Source organism: Mus pahari, chromosome 10, assembly GCF_900095145.1.
Source record: "Mus pahari chromosome 10, PAHARI_EIJ_v1.1, whole genome shotgun sequence".
Classification (NCBI taxonomy): Eukaryota; Metazoa; Chordata; class Mammalia; order Rodentia; family Muridae; genus Mus; species Mus pahari.
Genome location: NC_034599.1, coordinates 81521987 through 81540292, shown reverse-complemented (window position 1 = coordinate 81540292; position 18306 = coordinate 81521987). Strand labels below are relative to the sequence as shown.

General features: G+C 41.2%; 1 pseudogene; it reads right to left on the bottom strand.

The window, feature by feature from the left end:
* Positions 1-2063: 2063 nt before the first annotated feature.
* Positions 2064-13775, bottom strand: LOC110328404 (annotated as a pseudogene).
* Positions 13776-18306: the final 4531 nt, after the last annotated feature.

Sequence of the window (18306 nt, the reverse complement as noted above, 5' to 3'; positions counted from 1 at the left end):
CAGGTAGGCCCTCTCTCTGCAATGACTGAGTGAGATGCCCCTGGCGCTTTCGAGAAGAGCAAGCTACAGCATCGATTCCATGTGAGCATTTAACTGGTTACTTCATTGTTTTAGAATGTGCTCCCCGAGTCTGCTTCTATCCACAGCACAGAGTGTAGCCAAGGGTAACATTTTTCATACCTTTAGCTCCCCTCAACTATCACACAAGGGTAAGTGCTTGGAGCCGTCCCCTGGCTCATTGTGTGGGCTAATGAGGGGTTGTAAAGCATGATATATGTATAATGTGTGGTGTGAAATATTTAACACCTCTCTTGAGAAAGAAAATCCTAATTGTCCACCTGGAACGGTCTCCCTCGCCAATTAATTCCAGTTTGGGAGATTGACATAGGGGGTCCCACCTAATCTAACACACGCCTACAAAGAGCTTAGACAGGTGAGGAAGTAAAACCCCGTGCTTTAAAAAAAAAAAAAAAGCACAAGGCCCTTCGGAGGAATTACTGCCAGCAATAGACCAGCTAACCTGTCCCTGTGCATTACAGGTAATATTTTCATTTAAAAAAAGTTTCCTTCTGCTCAGGCTGCCTGGCAAGAACATTTACACAGTAACGAGTAGCTACTGAAACTAACCAGGGACGCTTTTTTCTATCTAGGGAATTTTCATTACGTTCAACATTTGGAAATCTCAACTGAAGATAATTGCAGGTAAGCGTCCACCGCGGATGTATTTGTTTCCCATTGCATTGTCTTAAATGGGCACTTGTACACAAAAGACCTCCTTGAGGAACACTGCAGTCCTCGGGGAGCCGTTACGTGGAATTATTCAGCAGCTAAGTTTGCCTTGTATCACTTGACTGGGTAGGGACAGAGAGAAAGCTGCTCCCTGTGGCACTGAAAGTAGCAGATCATTTTTTACCTGAATGTTTTAATAGCTACATCCATCATGCTCCCATAGCAAGGCTGCCCACACACAACACAGCTCATTTGTTTTCACCCCACTCCTAAAAGTTTACCAAAAAGAACAACTCTGGCCTCAGCATCGATTTCATATTCCAGTTGACAATACACAGTGGTCCTGATGCCCAGCAATGGAGTGGTCTAATGCAGACTGGCTTCTCTTACCATTGACCGATCCACATAAAAGCCACTTTTTAAATATGTTACAATATGTAGGCTCTTCCACAGAAAAGCCTTAAATGAGCTGTAGCAATTTAATCACCATAATGACAATCTTTAAAAAGCACATTTAAAAATTAAAAATCACTTCTAATATGTTTTGCATTTGTTCCTTGGAAAAATTCACTAGGTAGGTTTAATGATGAAATAACTGATTTACTTTTCAGGAAATGCCCTATTGATTTCAATATATATATATATATATATATACACACACACACACACACACACACATAATTGTTTAACATGGCTGGACCAAAAAGAAGGTGTGCATTTAACCGTTAGCCCCCTGCTGGTAGGTCTTGTTCATCTATTGTAGTTTGGTTTTCCATTTTTGAGTTTGGCATTTATTAAATATGATGTGGCATGCTTGAAGCAAAGCCCTTCACAAGCATCATCAGCTATAAGCACAGGAGAAAACCTATGAGTCCTAGAGGTCTTGTGCCCACTTCCTTCTCAACAGAGCAAGTGTGTTTATGCATGAATAAGGCATTGGGGTCACAACAAAGCCCCATTTCCCCCAACACACACAGAGATACTGGCAGTAAGAAAGGGAGGCAGAGTCGCCCTCTAAGAGTTATCTATAAAACAAGCATATAGAAAAAGCTAAAGAATGCTCACTAAAGAAAAAGGATGTTAAAAGAGAGTGACTCTCTTCTAGACCACAGGCAATGAGACTGAGACTTCATTACAGGGATCTATATGCAAAAGTGTGGCAACTGGGAATCGGCAGAGACTGGTCACATTCGGCAGAGACTGGTCACCTTGGAGACTGTAGAAGGGGAGGATCTGTGGAATATATTCAGGGAAGACAGTAAAGGGGCCATTGCTACTTCCAGGGTGTGACTCCACCTCAAGATCAAAATAGCCATTGTATACCCTGGGGGACCCTAGCACCCGAACAGTTCAGTTAAAGCAAATGCCATGCTCTCTGATTTCTTAAAGCTACTTGCTTTAAACATTTGAGGATACAGGTGGATGGCCTTGAAGGCGGCGTTTTCCTTGCAAGTTCCCGGCATCTCAAACATTCGATGCCTCCGCTGCTTTTCCTGAAATCCCAACTTCCAGTGAAACACATTGCCCAAATAGAGGTATACACTGTAGAAATACAGCATTTAACGTGAAAAAGGGTTTGGGGATCTCTTAAGAAACAAGATCCATAACCCTCAGGATCACTTGACATCTTTGCAACGCGTATGTCATTGGACCAATGGCATTTCAGAAATGCCACATGGCATGCGCAGTGTGACATTGCCTGTGTTTCCCCCACCCCCCAACACACACACACACACACGCCGCCTTTTTTTTCTTTTCTTTTCTTCTGACACTGAGTGCCCTCAGCATCAGGAAGCACACCACGGAGAGAGTTGAAAGATGACGGGACAAGGGTGGTGAGTGGAGAAAGTTAGCAACCGTTTAAGCCGCCTGCCTGTAAAACCGACCAACTGGAGTGCTCCAGCGTTTCTTCACACTGGTCCAGAGAGAATTCATCAATTAGTGCTTGAAAACAGATCTTTGGTGACAGTACCTTGCAAATGCAGTAATCATCAACTCACAACCACGTCCGTAGCATGTGGTGACGGCATGTTGACTCTGATGGTGAACAGTTGTTGCTGTTGATAAGGCTGCGAGCTTTAAATCATTAAATGTGCTTTGTGGTTTTGAACCCCTGCACTCCCTCCCGGCACCCCCTCCCCCCCCCCCGTGGCAGATGTCATAGAGTAAAGTTATATCTTGAATAGGCTCCTGAAACCCAAAGCTAAAAGGAAAAACCATCAAAGGGCACAGAGCTCACAACGAACAGGGTCTGACAAAGTCCCTCCCATGAGAGGCGCCTTTAAGAAGTGACTGGATAGGTTAAGTCTACTGTCCCATCTCTTTCCGGTTAAAGGAAAAAAAAAAAAATCTCACCAGCTCACTTTGCAGTACACTGAAGTCCACAGCAAACTGTCAGCCTTAATCAATTTCCCATCCACTTTTATTCATTTTAAACCCAAAGCGTCACGGACAAACTGTTTGGATGATCAAATATACTCTCAGGAGAGTCTTTACTCTTTAAAATGGTGAGAGCAATTTGAGAATAATTTATAAAAATGGATAATCTTCTGAAAAGTCCACATGTGATATTGTCTGCCCATTTCCACTTGCCAACACTGTCTCACAGAAAGAAAAAAAAATTTTTCCCTCCCCTCCCCCTCCCGCAAGAGGAGAAGTAGAGGGAATAAAACCAAAACCCAGAAATATATCTGCCAGTCTGGGAAATAGGCAAGGTAGCCGCTCAGAAGATCAATACCAACCCAATCGCTTTAACCTGTAACTTCTGCTTGTCCTCAGGCTCTTACCTAATTCTGATCTATTCACTGATTTTTACAGTTAGTACCTGAATTTCTCCTACACCGGGTTCCTCCTGTCTCCAGACCCCAAACCACACATGTTCAGTTTGTGAACCGCTCAGCTGTCTTCTGATCTAGCCTGCTGCTCAGCACTCAAGTGGACTGGACACATTTTAACAGCACATGCCCCTGTTGACTAGCTATACTGTGGCCTTGTTGCTTCTTCTGCTCTTTCTGTCTTAGTGGCTGAAGTTTAGATTTAACAAAGTCAGCTTTGTACTTTTGGCCACATTCCTGAGAAACAGTGACTGACCAGACATGAGGATGATCATGTAGGAAAGAATGTTCTTATATATTTGTGGGAGAGGGAAAGATTACTATAATGCTATGTCAAAAGAAAAGTCCATCAAAACGGTTATGTTGAAAGTTTCTGTGAATCATCCAATTACTTGGACTCTTACAGGATCATTTTTTTTTTATTATTAGGCATAGTATTTCACATATGTTACAGTGTTTGCAACAATATTCACTAAATCATAGGCATTTGCAATGGTTCTTTGGCCCTTTAACCCCCAAAGCATTGCATGTTTGAAATTGAGGGTGCCTGTTTTAAGCCTTGATAGAGCATTTAACTCTCTTGCTGCTCAATACAGTGACCCACTGAAGCAAAGAATTTGACTACATCTAACATTATAGACTGAGTCATCTGATTATAATTTGATGTGCTTTTTGACGCTCTTATATAGCTCTGCTTCATGAGGCCCCATTTCTGCTTTCTGTTATTTTTGTTTGTTTAGTTGGTTGGTTGGTTGGTTGGTTGGTTGGTTGATTGGTTGGTTGGTTGGTTTTCATTTGGGTTTTGTTTTTGTTTTTTGTTTTTTAACGCTATGAGGTTAGATTAAAATCCCTAGTTGCTATAGTTGATTATACACTGATAACCAGGTGAAGCCAAAAGACTCCTTCATCACGAACCCTAGTAGGTGGAACTGGGCTTTCTTAACACTGCCTGTCAGCAGCAATTTAGAAGGAACTCAAGTTTCTACTTCTCAAATGAATTTTGAAAAGTAAGCTAATCACCCAGCCAAATTCCAAATAGCCAGTTGGTGAGCCAGTTAAATTCTGAATAGCTGTGTTCATCGGCTACACTTCCAAACTGGTCCATAAAATTTTGTGTTGCACTTTCTCCATTCTCCAACTCCAGTACAGAAAATACTCAGCAGAGAGGGTTGATGAGGAGAGAAAGAGAGAGATACAAAGAGAGACAGAGAGACAGAGAGCCTGTGTGTATGTGCCCATTGATCTAGACTTCCAATATTTTCTTCCCTGTTTTTCTGTGCCATTTCCCCCATGTTGTTACTTTGTTGTTGTAATCCTGAAGCCTTGACAGGGGGGTGTATACCAAATGCAAAAGCCTGTCTGTTTTTAATAGCAATTCTGTTCCTGTATGTTTTCTCCTTACTTAAATTGACACATCTACTCTATCATTATTCATTCCTTAATCTGTTTAATAATTCTTATGTAGAACTTACTACCCAATATGTTGAATGCATATTCACCTGTCTGGTTTACTATTGTAAACCTCACCCCTAGAAAGAAACCCAGTGCATATTCTTCATGTACTGATACTAATTGTCTTTACCTCCTTAAAAGAAATTCTGAGCCAGGTAGTGGTGGCACATGCCTTTAATTCCAGTACTTGGGAAGCAGGAGCAGGCAGATCTGGTCAACAGAATTAGTTCCAGGACAGCCAGGACTACATAGAGAAACCCAGTCTCAAATCCAGACCACAAACTTACCACTCATTCTTTTTTGGTTTTCAGAATCACTAAAAAGTTTCTACATACATAAAATGGCATTAGATTGTTTTCACTATCTATCTCTGTTACTCCCCACCCCCTACCCCCAAAATTGATCTTCACAACAGCTTCCTTATTTGGATCTTTTCTTATCTCCAATTGAAAGCAAAGAAAATAATCAATAAGTAACTCAAAGAAGCTAGTCATCTAGACCATGGCCACACCACTCTGATATGACAGAGGCAGGGATTGAACATGCAGAGTCTGTTTTTAGCATCTGTGTATTTAATTCGAAGTACCACTAACAAAAATTTCATGCTAGACTGTACAATAACGTATTACCTGTGTCTTCCATAGAGTATTTATTAGCATCATCAGTATTCAGTGTGAACATGCAAGCCTAGACAAATGCTTTGCCAAAGTGTCCCAGATCCCTAAGTTACTAAGCAGTGTAAACAAATGACTTCCTATTTGAGTTTCCTGATTAAAGTCATGAAGCCAAAGGGAAACTGTGACTTTATAATGTTAGACACATTTTCATCAATGAAATAAGAACACTTCATGGTTTTATATGCTGAGATACTCTATTAATATTTCCCCACTAACCTTGGAACTAATACCAAACAAAATTCCACCACATTTGTGAGCAAGTTCTACAAAGGGCCCAGCAGACGTGTTATGCACAGCCACATAACATCTGTAGGTAGAAATTTACAAGCTACGATACCCAGACATCATGAGGCCCGGCTCATAATTTTCTCAACCTTGCCAGACTGTAGTAACATTTATGATCTGGAGATTTATTGATTTTAGTTTTTATCCCTCTTATAATATGAAACTACCCTTTAGACCATTGACCTCTTCTTGTTATAATGAGAGTGGGATAAAGAAACATATTTATAATGCCACTCTTGGAAACAGGCAGGCTTTTTAAGGTGTTATAAAGACGTGCTGGTGATATAATGGCAGGGATTGTAACGAAGGTCACATAGCAAGCCATTTGACACTTGGAAATAGACCACATATGCTGATTAGATTTTTCCCTGTCTTATTATTTAGGTAACTTGATCCTATCCCATATTTGTAATTAAGCATTTAAATACTTAACTGAGTACATTTCTGAACATTGTGGCAGAGAAACCCAATGCTCTCCAAACAAAACAGATGTCACCGCTGCAGATCAAGATTATTCTGAGAAAGTGTAAAGTATACACCTTCAGATGAGGATACAGCAAGAATGTACTTTCATAATGACCTTGAAGGACTGGTGACAGAAATAAACACACAGTGCTTGAATTATCCTGAATTCTACCTCGGGACATAGGTGTGTATATATCCCTGGATCTCTCTTCACTAAATTCTTCATCTAGAAACAAGTTAATCACATCTATCCGTATTTCACAGGAATATTATGATAAAAGAATAAACATCCTGGAAGTGCACTGTTACCATTGTTTTGAACATTTAACATTAACAGTATTAAATCACATCTGTTGCTAATATGTGACCGAAAATTTAAGAAATTTTGCTTCTGCCTTCTGACCCCCAAACTAATCCAAGTAAAATTTACTTTAACCAAACCAATATGTGTAAATTGAAGGGTATATACATGTATGGTTTGGGGATTTTTTTGATGGAGGTTGTTTGGTTTTTTGTTTTTTTATTTCTTTTTTATTTATTTATATTTTACCAACGCAACAGGAAAATGGTGGGTCTGACATATGCTAGCAGCCAGTAATGTTGTTGAGCCTTTGAGTTCCCCTAGCCAGTCCTCCTGACACATAAACCTGTCTTAGGGCCAGAGTGGGGATCTTTCCTCACCTTGAGAGACCAGCTCCAGACTGTGGCCTGAGTCAACTCACATGGCTTCTGCACAGGACGCACGGCAGTCTGTAGCACTGAAGTCAGCCAGAAGCAGCACTGGCTGTGAACAGTCACCAGGCTATGCTCACGTTGGGGAGCCTCCCTAGGCCTGACATCGCTCCTATGTGATGCTGATGTCATGAAAGCACATCCTTGTGGTCCATTGTGAATATCAAGTAGGATCCATTCATGCAAAGCACCCTGCACAGTCCTGGGGTATGCATGGCACACATTAGTTATTAAGTGCTTGGTAGACCTAACTCTATTCTTAATTTTTATTTTGTTAGCTTTACCTAGGATCAGAGTTTCATCTCATCTCCTAGATTTACAGTTAAAGAGTTTCATGGACTAGTTCATATTTTTCAGTAGCTAAATTTCCACTTTACATGCCGGTATTTATCAGTAATTACAGACAAGGGGGTCTCTCGTTCTCCCTGACTGACTGTCTATTCTTAAGCCTCATGCCTGGGTCCAAAGTCTCTGTAGGCCCCCAGCTTACTAAATCTCAATGGGTGCGACACACACACATTGTAGAAGACAGGTCAGATTCATTTGTTTTGTTGTTGTAGGTGGTGGGTTGCTTTTAATTAATTACACTGCTATCCAATCAGTTTTTAATTTGTATAGCTTGTCTCGTGATTTGATTTATGAATATTAAGGGTCAGGTACATGTGCAGATTAAAATTTTCCCCTGACTTATTACTTAGTTTCCAATGCTAACATTCACAAAATGAACTGTTTAAATCACATTTCCCAGTGTCCTTCCCACAGTAACTCTCTCATGTGGACTTTCCTACTGGCCACTGGTATGTAGACTTGGTCATTTTTAATTTAGTTCATTTTGTTGCTCCCAGGTCTTGTAAATATCATAACACAATTGCTCTGCTGCTTTATGAATTCCACAACAGCAGAGGTTTGGGTTTGTTTTTTTTTTTTTCTGGACTTGCAAATTGAAGCTTTAATGGCAAGCTTTTCCTGTTCCTGCCTAGCAAATGTGTTTTTTGAAAAGGCCCAGGGATTTTTCTTTTCTTTTTTTTTTTTTCTCTCAAATCCTCTCTGCAAGACCACTGCCAATAATTAGGCCATGCTAGCATTTCCAGGATCCAGTCAGTCACGTTGGTTGCTAATGGTGTTGAGAGTGATCTCAAAACTTACTTATATTTATATAATATGTAGTGTACATTTGATTGTGTGTATAATTGCTTCTCAAAAAGGAAGGGCTAACCTAAAATGAGTTGAGCGCTATAGTTTACCAGCAAAAATGTGTCTAGAATCCATATATAAACAGAATGCATAACAAGTCAAGAATGTGGTACTTAGAAAAGATGGCCTGGAGTCATCTCTGCAAGGGCTACTGTCCTAATTCTGCTCATTCTAAGTTACGTGACCTTGGACAAGGTACTTAATCTCTCCAGGACACAAGTTCCCTCCTGTGTGAAATGGGCATAGATGCATATTACTAAAACATAGAAGTAGCAATGCTCTCAAACTGCTAATTCTGAAATACATCCATTGGTTCAGGTGTGGACACCCGCTCAGAAACGGGAGGATAGACTTGGAGGCATTGCTGGAGTTACCTACGTTCTTTATTAACTAATTAGCTAAGTTCTGTGCATGTTCTGAAGTGTGGGAGATATTTTTTTACTGTGAAATACAAACAGCTAACAGGTTCAGCTAACAGAAACAGAAAAAGGGTATGGGTCTCTAGAAGACAACGTTACATCTCAGGGGTGCCCTGACTTTTCTACGAACTCACCATCATTGCCTGGACAGAGAAGGATTCTCTCTAGATCCATCAATGAAGTCCAGACTCAAAGGCCGAAAAAAAAAAAAAAATCTTACAGATAAGTACCAGTCCTGAAACTGGTGAATGGTCATTTTAGGCTTATAAGAATAAATCAGTAAGCCAACCAACCAACCACACATACACATACCAGTAGATCTTCTAGAACATTGCACCAATGTCACCAAAATTTTTACCAAATAATTCGACCAGGTATCCAAAGCCTTCAGGAGATGTCAATGACAGTCCTGTCCCTTGACAAAGAACAGAAGCCAGGTAGAACATGCATTCAAGCCTTCTATTTTCTGAGACCGCTTCCCAGCATCCTCTGAGGTCAGTGGTTCCTATACAGAATTGATTCCAATGAACTCAAAACAACCAAGCAGTATTGAATGGAAGCCCTGAGACCCCAGAAAAAATATTCTGAGGTCTCTACCAGGTTTCCCCTAATCAAAAATTCAACAGAGCCACATTAAAAGAGCACCTTGATTATTCATTTTGACAAACCCAAGTGATTTGCCAGGATTACATCATGATGGCTCAGTTCATGGTACTAATCTGCAAGCATGGTGAAGGCTCCTGTTTTACATCATTCATACATTAAACACAAAGGAAACATTTGCAATGCTATATACTCTCAGAGGTGTAAACTTCAGCTACTACGAAGCCTAAACTATTTCTGTGCTCACTAGAGCAGGTCTCATCTGCTGAGGTTTGCTTTGATCCAAGGGCTCATCAGATGCTGTGTATGTGTCCCTTTATTTGCCCCCTCACACACTCTAATGAATCAGGTAATGATTTGATCTCCGTTTACAAAATGGTGAACCCAGTGGTGCCAAGGTAGTAAGCAATGGAATAGTAATTAAAAGGCAGTGAACTTCAGAGCCTGTCCAACAGTGTCCCTTCTGTAAGGAGTGTATGCAGACCGGGGGCTGTTCTGAGAGCTAATGATTAGCATATGTAAAGAGATTTGGTGACTAGCACCTAGAGTCTTAAATCTGGGTTTTCCATTTTTAGAAGCTGTGAAAAGACACATTTAAAATGGGGGAAAGTGGCAATCAAGTACAACGTGAAAAGTTAATTTTTTTACAAAACGAAGAGACTTATGTCCAGGCAGGGTGACTTATATCCATTATCCTGGACATTGGGATTCTGAGGAGTGCAGTTAGTTCAAGACTAGCCTGGGCCACACAGTAAATTGTAAGTCAAGCTGAGCTAGAGTAAGACTCCTTTTCAAAAATAAGAACAAGCAAACAAACGAAGTGTCATCTGGAGAGATATCTCAGCGTGTGCTGTGTTCTGAATGTGAAATGTCTCTCTTGTATTGAACAGCTGATCCCCAGCTGGGAGTACTCTTTGGGAAGGTTGTGGAACATTTAGAAGTCAAAGGGTTACTGGAGGAAGTAGGTCACAGGTAGCAGCCATGAGTCTTCACAGGCCATATCCACTTTCTGCTCACTCTGCGTCCTGGACATGGAAGCAGTGTGACTGGCCGGCCTTCAGCTCCTGCCACCATGCCTTCCTTGGCTGCTGCCTTGTTTTCCCTGCCACGATGCCACGATGAACTGTGTCACCCTGCAACTGTAAGCCAAAAACAAAAATTCTACGAGAGAGAGAGAGAGAGAGAGAGAGAGAGAGAGAGAGAGAGAGAGAGAGAAACTGACTGATTGGTTGATAAAGGAAAGGTGAAAAGAAGAGATCATGAACGAAGGGAAGGATAACATTCTAGGAAAGGCATGTGATTAAAATCCAAAATACTGACATGGATTGTTTAAGGATGTATACAACACTGCACGGCTGGCCTGATTTCCCCAGTGCTTTGTAGCAGAGCCCTTGCCTTGCCCGTTAATACATAGTATGTCTTGTCAGTCTTCTTCTTTGCTTTAAAGGTCAAATTTTTAACCTCACTTTCAAAACTTATTCCCTGAATTTTTTTTGTGTATACCTGTGTGGTGTGTATGTGTATGTTTGTGTGTTTGCATGTGTGTAGAGGTCCAAGGTTCATGTCAGGAGTCTTCTTCAATTGCTTCTCCCTTGGACCCAGAACTGGACAGCCAGCTTGTTCTGCTTTCTTAGGGGTGGTAGCACTGGTGGGTCCCCATGCCTACTCGGCATTTATGTGGGTTCTGGGAATCTAAACTCCATTCTTGCATGTCCCTAAAAGGGTTGCAGTTATGACTCTTACCACACGTGTATCAGTCGGTGGCAGTGTTCTGACCTATGAATGAACATCTGAAATATTATCAACCTAGCATTCAGCATGACGGGGCTTGGACAGGAGCTAGCCTGAGACGATCACCATTCTGGTGCCATGAAGACCTGAAGCAGGACAGAGCATGCTCAAGAAGACCTATGTCCAGTGCCATAGTGAGCAAGCAGGGCAGAGCACTCCTGAGACCACTCCTGAGATGACCACAGATACTCAGAGACCCTGGGTACCACTAAGAAGAGCAAGTAAGTGGTGGAGAAAAGGAAGAGAGAGAGAAGGATGTAGACACAATGAAGAGAGACAGAACTGAAGACTCAGGGGTAGTGGGGAATAGCTTGAGTGGTCAGTGATATCATCTGGGACTATAGTGCTATCCTGGCCTGAGCTGCCAACAGGGGATATGTTTGGGTCCGTGCCCTGCATCAGCAGGGCTCTGTTACCACCAAAGGACAGGCAGACATCTCTGGTCTGGGCTGCCACCTGCTGATGTCTACGGGCTACACAAAATGCAAAATTAGCTCCACCTTTCATCTGAGCATCATGGGAAAGCTGGCCCTGGGAGCATGAGAGTAGGAGAGCGGACCCTACCCCTACCTGAGCCAGCTGCAGTACTTAGGAAAGTATGCCTCAAACACGGCAGGAGTTGCAAGTGAGCTGGCACCCGAGGATGCAAGTTTGGGAGACCTTGCCCTGCCACTCATCTCTCATGTGATGGTGTGGACAAGGAAGAGAGGTTCTCCTCCCACGTGGCCCCTCATCACCTATGGCACGTGGGAGAATGGGCCCTGATAGACTCATGAGATCAGGAGAGCTGTCCCTGTCCCTTGCCTGCTGCAACACACAAGGAGCAGGCCCTGCACCTCACCTGGGAAACACAGAAGAGTTACACGGTCTCCATGACACAGGGCAATAACAGGGTATCTCAGAGGAGGACCGGGGAGGTTCCAATATGGAGAGAGTTGCAGAAGCCAGAGCCCTCGTACCAGACCAATGACTCATTGCAATAAACATTTGTGGGCAACAAAGTGGGCAAAAGGGCATACGGTAGGACATACTGTGGCACACTACGGCTTCCACGACCAGATCTTTATTTCCTTTGTTGGGGGAGGGGGGGTTGCAAGGGTGGAGGATGGGTGTGAGAGGAAAGGGAGATGAGTGAGATTAGGATGCATGATGTGAAGTTCACAAAGAACCAATAAAAAGTTAAAAACCAAAAACAAAAATCCTCCATTCTTCATGCTTGGACAGCAACCACTCTACAGCCCCCGAGCCATCTCCCTAGACCCTCTCTGATACTTTTATTCTTTATTTTTTCATGGGTCCAATACTTTTTTAGATTTAAGTTTATATTACTGGTTTGATCCTTTTATCTTTTACCTCCAATTGTTTTACGTCTTTATTGTTATTTATTGTATCAATGTATGTTAGGCTTTGTTAAGAATGTTTGTTATTTTTTTAAATGTTCTACTTTATGTGCATTTCTTTTAGTTTGATCTCTGACTCTCGTTTTTCTATTCAACTTAAAATTTAATCTTACTTTTGTTATCTGAACATATAGTCACCCTCCCACCTTTCTTTATTATACTATACCTTATTTCTCTTTATTTCCATAGTATCAAGTATGTGGCCACAGAAGACGTGCCTGAATACAGCACACTTTAAAGGAAGTGTCTGAAGCCCATCCCCAGCTTCCTCACCCCACCTGTGCTTGAGTGAACTCTATGACTTTGACAAAGTACCTGAAGTAAGTGTCTCATAGAGGAGGAAGTGTTCACTTGGCCCACAATCAGAGGTTCCAGTCCATGTCACTTTACTCTGTTGCTTTGGGGCTTTGGTGATGCAATGTATCAAGGCAAAAGTGTGTGTGATGGAAGGGGCTTTCCCAATAAGAGTACACATGGAGGGACCCATGGCTCCAGCTGCATATGTAGCAGAGGATGGCCTTATCTGGCATCAGTGGGACTAGAGGCCCTGGGTCCTGTGGAGGCTCGATGCCCCAGGGTAGGGGAATGCTAGGGCAGTGAGGTGGGAGTGGGTGGGTGGGTGGGGAAGCACCCTCATAGAAGCAGGGGGAGAAGGGTAGGATGGGAGTTTTCGGAGGGGAAACCTGGAAAGGGGATAACATTTGAAATGTAAATAAGCGTAGTTCCGTCATTACTGAAGGCAAGGGAAGCAGCGATGCTAGTTGGGTACCGATGGAACTGGCACAGGCGCTTCTTGTTAAATGGGTCCCAAATATTTACAACTCCATCAGAACCACCTGTGGCAAACGTGTTATGGATGTTGTGAAAGGAGATGGCATAGACTGGGTAAATCTGCTCAATGTTGTTCTCCTTTAGCCTGTGGCACTTGAAGGCAAACTTCTTCTGAACTTCCCGGCTCGGATCCAAGTATTCCACAGCCACTCGGCCTTCAATGGAGCTCAACAGACAACCCTGCTTGTTCGGGAAGGCTTGGATGTAGCGGAGTCTGGTACTTCCGGCTTTACTTCCAACACTGCTGCACATAGCCCATGTTCCTCAAGTCCACACCAGCACTTGTCGGCCCGCCATCCCCGCAATCAGCCTGTCCCCAGACACTGACAGGGTGTAGACCTTTTCCAGCTGCCCATAAGCCATTTTTTTTTTTCGTGTGTGTGGGTGTGTGTGTGTGTGTGTTTGCTATCTAAAACTGTTATATTTTTCTGCTGTCTAATAAATCAGAGATTTGGGACTTTAAAAAAAAAGAAATGTAAACAAATAAAATATCCAATTTTTTTTTAAAAAAAGAAAGAGAGAAAGAAAGAAAGAAAGAAAGAAAGAAAGAAAGAAAGAAAGAAAGAAAGAAAGAAAGAAAGAAAGAAAGAAAGAAAGAAAGAAAGAAAGAAAGAGAATGACCAAGATGCAAATAGACTCAGTAAAGACACAGGGTCCCAGTATCTCTTTCAGATGCCTGTCTCCCATGACTTCATTTCCTTCCTACTAGGCTCCAGGAATTAAAGTTTCTGCCACTCCAGCCCCCACTGACATTATAATTAACACTAACCTACTCCAAACTACTCCTACACACTTTCTCACAAACCCCACCAGCCTGCAAGTAGGATCTTAAAAGTATCGTCATAGGCGTGCCCACAAGCCCAGGATTCTTTAGACCCTCTCGCCCTTAGGTTAAGAGGGATTGGTGGTATCTTTTTAAATCTATTCTGTTGTGTTTCTTTTTCTGCTTGGATGTTTCTAACTGCAATGGGTTTTCAATAGGTCTCTGAGGATGACAGTGACATTTGTGTTTCCCCCAACACACACACACACACACACACACACATGTACACACACAAAGTCTTTATTTCTCACAGAGGAGTGTAGGTGATGGTTTTGCTTTCCTGGGGCTGTTGCTACCCCCTACTCCAGGCCAGGGTCATTAAAGAAACCTCAGGGCTCTTGGCTGCTTGCTTACTGCTGCTCCCAACCCTGAGGATGTCTAGTGAGCCTTGTGAAGAGCCCACAAGTAGAAGACTCCACTCTAATGTCTCTCCCTAAGGATTCTGAAATCTACCCCACATTTTGTTTGCTGTCTTAAAACCTCAGTCGCTTACTTGCTTCATGCGACAATGTGACAATGTTCCCAGTGTGACAATGTTCGTTTCCTACCTCTCTCCAAAAGTCTCAGTTCTCTGATGGAAAAAAAAAGTCCTAAATTTACAATTTGTCTAATGTGTTTGTGTGTGTGTGTGTGTGTGTGTGTGTGTGTGTGTGTGTGTGTGTGTGTTGGAGGCGGGGGTCTCTTACTCCTGACACATTCCCACATTCTAAGGATACATTTAGGAAGTGCTCAGAATATGCATTTTTGGCTATAAACATAATACAAGTTCCTTGGAGAATCCTGGGAAATACAGGATGATAAAAACGTCCTCTGCAGTATTCTCACACAGAGATGAATATATTGATATATTTTAGAATGCTTCAGACAAACTTTGATTCCCAGGGTCTCTGCTTTCTTTACGGACAAAGAAATGAGAGATGTATTTTCAAAGATGAATTTTAAATACTATGTGAAGGCCTGGATCTCAGAGCTAAAGGTTGATTGAGTCAACCAATATTATCTATTATGAACTCAAACATTTCCTTGGATTATTCCCTCTAAAGAAGTATAGCTGAAATTAATTTGGCATTAGTTACGGTTTTGTGAACAGGGGATGATTTTGATCTAATCTAAATAGATGCAAAGAAAACAATTATTTTCCCTTATGGATCTGAACCCAGATTTGCTTGATTTAAAAACTTGGCATGTGATGTCCTTAGTGACCTTTTAAAAAGTTCCTAATCAAATGTCTTTAAATACTATCATCGCAACAACTGAAGGAAGTGTGTCGTAGCATAGACTTGTTAGAAAGCGGTCTATTCACTGGATCCCATCTTTTTTTTTCTTTTTCTTCATTCTAAAGCAGTTTTGATTTTTTTCAAAATATTTTATTGGATATTTTCTTTATTTACATTTCAAGTGTTATCCCCTTTCCTAGTTTCCCCTTCGAAAATCCCCTATCCCCTCCCCCCTCCCCCTGCTCCCCAACCCACCCACTCCCATTCCTGGCCCTGGCATATTCCTATACTGGGGCATAGAACCTTCACAGGACCTAGGGCTCCTCCTCCCATTGATGACCGACTAGGCCATCCTCTGCTACATATATAGCTAGAGCTACAAGTTTGTTTGTTTGTTTGTTTTCCACCATGTGTTTTTTTTCACCGTGTGTTTTTTTTTATTTTGTTTTGTTTTGTTTTGTTTTGTTTTTTATTGGTGGTATAGCTCCAAGGAGCTCTGAGGGTACTGGTTAGTTCACATTGATTTTCCTCCTATGTGGCCTTAGACCCCTTCAGCTCCCTGGGTATTTCTCTGGCTCCTTCATTGGGGACCCTGTGCACTGGATCCCATTTTTAAGTTCCAAGATTTGAGGGTGTTTTAAAACTCTTTACTGGGCAGGAAAATATATCTAGCAATAACTTGATCATTAGTTTAGATTTATATTGTTTTACATTTAGTTTACATATAAAATGCTTTGCTTAAGACATTTTCAGTGACTTGAATATTCTCACTTATGAGTTAACTCAAAAATTTCCAAATGATTACAGATTTCCATTCAGTAAACATTCTATGTGCTAATATTGCACAGTTGTGAGTTACTTCCAAGTATGCAGTCATAGGCAGTTAGTTGGCATTTCCCTCTCTCTTGAGCCTTATTTAATTCTTTCAATAATGAAATTTTTTGTTTGTTTGGGTGGTGGGTTGGTTTGGTTTGACCTTTTTGTTTTTATTCATTTTGGTTTTGGTTGTTTGTGATCATGCTAAAAGAAAAAAAGTATTTTGGAAACTTTAAGACACAACCTCTTGCAATTATCCAGATTTCTATTAATGGATCACACACATACACACACAGAGAGAGAGAGAGAGAGAGAGAGAGAGAGAGAGAGAGAGAGAGAGAGAGAGAGAGGAGAGAGAGAGAAGAGAGAGAGAGAACACCAAAGGGACTTACTCATCGTATCTTGTCAAAAGACAGCCAGCCATTACCTTGGAAGAGCAGACAGAAATCCATGAGCTTCTGACACTGGATAGACCAGCTCAGAGGTTGTGGCTCCCTCAGCTGTACCTGCAGAGCAAGTTACTTGGACAGACAAGGAAGAGCTGGCCCCTGCTTCGCTGTAAAGACACAGTAACCAATGGTGGAGACGTTCAGATCATCATGCTTGTCCTTGGCCATGTAGAAGCAAAGCAAAGGGGAGGGATGGGAAGAGAAAGTAAAGAAAAGGTGCCAGGAGGGCACAAGGACCAAAGACACAAGCACACCATACGTATGTATGTCTTCGTGTAACTCAGACATGGTATATAATAGTTATATAGTACAACTACTGCATACCAATTTTAAAATGTAAGTTCCCTATAAAGAGTAAAACTATTTTTAATCTACATTTTATCTGAAGAGAATGAGGCTCAGTGTGGTCTCATTCTCTCCCTTTCATGTATTCATTAATTCAGTAAATTTAAAAGTAGTTACCATAATAGTTATTGAGATGCCTGCTAGATCCATGTATTTATTACTAAATTCTAAAGGTTCCTGTATAATGTTATCCAGGGAATTACTATGGTAATAACAATGGATGATTCTGATGCTGTTTGATGTTTGACCAGAGTACACTGGAATTATGACTCCACTCTACATTTTACTTACACAAGGAAGGAAAACTCAAATTATTACTTTCTTAATTAATGTGCCCATGCATTCAGTCTCTCAGCTCCAATAAAATTGAGTTGGAAGCAGACAGTTCTGAGTTCAAAGTCAACTTGGACTACAAAATGAGATCCTGTGACAAAGAAAGAAAGACAGAAAGAAAGAGAGAGAAAGGAAGAAAGAAAAAAGAAAGAAAGACAGGAAAAAAGAAAAAGTTGAGATATTCAACTTAAACTTGAATGCTTTAAAAAAAATTGTCTTCTTTATGCCATAACTTTAGAACTGTCTACTTAAAGAAATGATACAAAATAGAAGCAGGTGTCCATTAGCTATAGAAAGGGAGGAAGACACAGAGTCTTCATCAAGGAGAAATCTACTGATATTTATTCACAAGGAGAAAAAACATTTTAAAAAGAGTTAAGAGATGCAGAAGAACCTGACTATCTACACAAGGACCTCACCGTTGGTGACTATGGTCAAAGCATTTTTCTTCTCTCCAACAATCAGGCTCATTCCTTCTTAGACAGAAAAGTGAAGAAGGAAGGGAGAGTATTCCCTTATTATAAGGATAATATTGGAAACTTTCCTCTCCCTAAAATAACTGTGAACAATATTGTTAAAACTGAAGACTTCACAGTCATCACTAATATGAAACTGGAATAACAAGAGTTCTCTAAACATCAGCATGGTAAATCAAAACCAAGAGCACATATTTAGTTTTATTTCACTGTTCCCCCTGACACACACTTTGGGACAAATTAATTGTATAGCCTAAAAAGGTTACTTAAGTTGGGATGTCACCATCCACATTTTAATCAGAAACACATACATACATACACACACACACACACACACACACACACATACACACACACACAAACACAAGTCATTTTCTAAATTTATGAATTTTTAAAAATTTTCCAGTTTTCCAAATATAACTGAGATAGTACATT